This window comes from Zingiber officinale, chromosome 10B, assembly GCF_018446385.1.
Source record: "Zingiber officinale cultivar Zhangliang chromosome 10B, Zo_v1.1, whole genome shotgun sequence".
In the NCBI taxonomy this organism is placed as follows: Eukaryota; Viridiplantae; Streptophyta; class Magnoliopsida; order Zingiberales; family Zingiberaceae; genus Zingiber; species Zingiber officinale.
The window spans coordinates 28,693,593-28,698,253 of NC_056005.1; positions in this window are offsets into that span (position 1 = coordinate 28,693,593).

Below are 4,661 nucleotides of genomic sequence, written 5' to 3' on the forward strand. Positions count from 1 at the left end.
ATTGTGTCCTAGGAATCTAGGTTGATAATGTCCCCAAGATGAGCTCATAAGGATTGTTATGTAAACCCTGCAGGTGGACTTAGTCCGACATGACAATAAGGTTGAGTGGTACTATTCTTGGAGCTAGATATTAATTAAGTGAGTTGTTAGTAACTCATTTAATTAGTGGACATTCTATATCTTAAACACAGGGAGACTAACACACTCATGATAAGAAGGAGCCCAAAATGTAATTTGGGATTGATGCGGTAGTTCAATAATAATTCTTTAGTGGTATGAATTATTATTGATGAAATTAAGTTGGGTGTTCGGGGCGAACACGAGAAGCTTAATTTCATCGGGAGACCAAAACCAATTCGTCCTCTTGGTCCCTATCGTAGCATCTTATTTATAAAGCATTATATCCACCCATACCCACCTTCTTACCCACCTTAAGGTGCCCGACCAAGCCTAGCTTGGAGCCCAAGCTAGGGCCGACCAAACCAAGGTGAGTTGGTTTCATTAGGTAGCCGACCCTAGCTTGAACCCAAGCTTGGTGTGGCCGGCCACATTAAAATAAAAGGATTTTATTTTTTAAAAAATCTTTTATTATGTGGAAGGCATGGTTTTAAAAGAGAGTTTAAAATTTAAATATTTCCTTTTATAGTTTTCTACAAAATATTAAGTGAAAGGTTTGATATCTTTCCTTATTTGTAGTTAAAAGGAATATTTTAATTTTTGATAAAAGTTTCCTTTTTTGTAACCATCCTCATGATTTTAAAAGAGAGTTTTAAAATTAAATCTGTCTTTTTATAGTTTCTACAAAAGATTAAGAAAAGATTTAATATCTTTCCTTATTTGTACATTGAAAGGAAGATTTTAATTTTAGAGAAAACTTTTCTTATTGTAAATCATCCATATGTTTTAATAGAGAGATTTTAATTTATAAAAGTTTCCTTTTATGACCAACTATGAAGGGAATTTTTCAAAAGAGAAATTTTTATTTAAAAATTTCCGGAAACAGATTAGGAAATTTTAATTTTGTGTTTAAAACATTCCTTATTTGGAGGGATTAAGGTGGCCGGCAATATATAGTTTGAAAGGGAAATTTTATTAAACTTTCCTTTCATTGGCAAAGAGAATAAGGAAGTTGTAATAAAACTTTTCTTATTTGCCAAGACCAAGGAATATAAAAGAGAGGGTAGAGGTGCCTCACCTCATAACAATATCTCTTCTATTATTTCCTCTCTTCCTTGGTTGGTGGCCGCCCCCTCTCTTCCTCTCCCTCTCCTGTTCTTCTTCCTTGGCCGGCGACATCTTCATCTCAAGGAGCTTGGTTGGTGGCCGGATCTTGCTAAAGGAAGAAGGAGAGATAGGAGGTCTTGTTTTTTAGCATCCCTTGGAGCTTGGTGGTGGTCGAACCTCATCTTCTCTTGGAGTTCTCGTGGTGGCCGAAACTTGCTTGGAGAAGAAGGAAGATTGGGTGGTTCTCGTCTCGGTAGATCGTCGCCCACACGACATCCGAGATAAGAAGAGGAATACGATAGAAGATCAGGAGGTTGTTGCTTACAAAGAAAGATATAATTAGTAATTCTATTCTGCATCATACTAGTTTTTCTTTGTATAGATTTTGAAATACTAAACACAAGAGGCATATGATTCTAGGTTTCAAATTTGTGATTCGAGTTTGTGCTCTTTTTTTTTTTGATCTTGTGATTCGATTGTTTCTTTTGGTTAAACCTAGAGTTACTATAAGGAAATTAAATATTAAATTTCGTTGAAAGGCTTTGTCTAGGAAGTGGTGGATGCTCCCATACCCAAGAAGGCCTAGTGCCTCACCATATTTAATCTGGAAGCCGATCTTTAAAATTAATATTTAATTGAATTTGTAACATGGATGGATTTGGATCAATAATGTTAAGTATCGTTTGTGATCCAAATTTAAACCTCTAAGAACAGATAAGTTAAATTTGGAATCAATAATGTTAAGTTCCGCTTACGATTCCTAATTTAATTTCTAAAGAACACAATACGTTGTTAGGAATGGTTCAGAACTTGTACAAAATTTTTGTACAAGGGAACCGGTATGATATTCCAAGTATCAACCAACAATTGATATCAGAGCTAGGGTTTGCCTCTGTGTGCTTGGTTTTCAGTTTAATTATGCACATGTCATACATAATATAGGCAAGATAATAGTAGGATGTGCTAACTGTGTGGTTGTAGGCTCCAACTATTATGACTTATAGATATTGTGTGTGATTGGACGCTTCGACATGTCAAGGGCATTTTTTTGTGTGTATGATTGTATGTATTAAATACAGCAGAAGCTGTATTAGTTTTAAGGATTTTACATTTTTGTTTCGATCTAGATTACATGTACATTCCTTTGTGGAATATATGATCGAAATATGTAAAATTCTATTTTTATCGCGGATCGTATCCTTGCGAGGCGTGGTACTATTTGTGGACCAGAGGCGCAATGGAAAAAGAAGCAAGATAGATGCGGCGACTAGACCCGATTGCGGTGGCTAAAGATGGCAGCAGCTAGGGTTGGCAGCACACGGAGGACAATGATGGAAGGAGCCATAATAGTTGGAAAATTAATTTCCATATTTATTGCTTTTATTTACTGTGATGTGTGTGCGCATGTGATGTGTGCTTGCATGGTTAAAATTCCTCACCTTAAATAATTAAGTGGGAGAGGGATTAGTAAATAAATTTCACAGTCTTCATTACTGGTTTGTAAGTGATGCGACAAACTTGTGTGTTGGCTTTGAGTGCCTCCCTCCCCATTGGATGAGTTTGTTTGCAGATCACTAGATCAAACTTCCTTTATGGATGATTATAGGAAATTATTTAGGAGCGTGTGATCTTCTCCATCTGAAGGGGCACAATCCTATTTAATGGACTAAGTATCAAGTAATGGTATACACTTAGGCACATTTAATAGTATCATCCCCATCGGAGTCACTGCTATTATTTGTGCGATCGAAGGAAAAATCAACTATTAATTTTATTTGTCATAAAATTAGGTTAACAAGAATAAAATTAATGGGTAAAACCTCCTCTTACAAATGTTTGATTTTGTATACGTCTACACTATTGTGACATGCAAAATTCATAATGTTTGATGTGTTAGTAAATTTAAATAATATTGTTTGAGGAATCAATATTATTCTAAATTTAGAGTCTTGACCAAAGTTTATTTTGTGATTCTTAGGATGACTTTCAACCCATTGGCCATTATACTGAAAGAGAACAAACTTACTGGTCCCAACTACATAGATTGGAAAAGAAACCTAGACATTGTCCTAACTGCTGAAGGCTATTAGTTTGTACTATTAGAGGTCTGCTCTAATGTGCCTAATAACGATTCTAGTGAAGAGGAGATTGAATATCATAGAAAATGGGTCAAGGTAGATGAGATGGCGCGGAGTTACATTTGGTTTTTATATCAAATGTGCTGCAACATCAGCATCAGATCATGCCTATTGGCCAAAACATGATGTACAAGTTGGAACATGATTAGAGGTGTTATCTACCAGTACCTGGTGTATAGATATGATAACCACTGATCATGTCTGCAAATCATTGCAGGGGTTCCAGGAAATCCGACAACTACACGAATGAGAAATCACTATTTACATGGGTAATGCTACAAAAGTAGTAGCTGTTGCAGTGGGAGATGTTTATAGGAATAAAATATTAGTTTTAAGAAATTGTCTTTACGTACCAAGTTTTAGAAAGAACTTGATTTCAGTTTATAAACAATACAAGGATGGATATTCTGTCTATTTATGATAACAAAGGTATTATCAAGATAAATAGGGAAGTTATTTTTTCTGGTACGTTGGTTGACAATTTATAATCCAATAACTCCCATGATGCAACAAATGGAAATTAATAACACATCTTCTAACTCTTTTAAGAGAAAGCAACATTCGGAAATGAACTAATCTTATTTTTGACATCTAAGGCTAGGTTATATTAACTTGAGTAGGATTCAAAGGATGATAGCCGATGAACTTTTGGGTTCATTGGTAGTGGAAAACTTTCCAACCTACGAGTCTTACTTGGAAGGAAAAATAACCAAGAAGCTTTTAAGTCGAAGGGGTATAGAGCCAAAGATATGTTAGAACTGGTTCATTCTGATTTGTGTGGTCTTATGTCTATCCAGGCAAGAGGTGGTTACAAATATTTTGTCTCTTTTATAGACGATTATTCGAGATATGGATATATTTACTTGATGTGTCACAAGTCTGAGTGCTTTGATAAGTTCAAAGAGTACAGGGTTGATGTTGTTGGTTAGTCCTAGGAAAACTGTACCGGCTCCACTGTACAAAAATTTTTGTATAAGTGTCGAACCTTTCCTTAAATAACCTATTGTGTTCTTTAGAAGTTAAATTAGGAATCGCAGACGAAACTTAACATCATTGATTCCAAATTTAACTTATCTGTTCTTAATGGTTTAGATTTGAATCGCAAGCGGAACTTAATACTATTGATTCAAATCTACCTAAGTTATTAATTCCATAAATATTAATTTCCAAAATTGGCTTCCAAAACTGCATGGCGAGGCACATGGCCTTCTTGGATATGGGAGTAACCACCACCGCCTAGGCAAAGCCTTTTAAGGAAAGCTAATATTTATTTCCTTAAATAACTCTAGGTTAACCAAA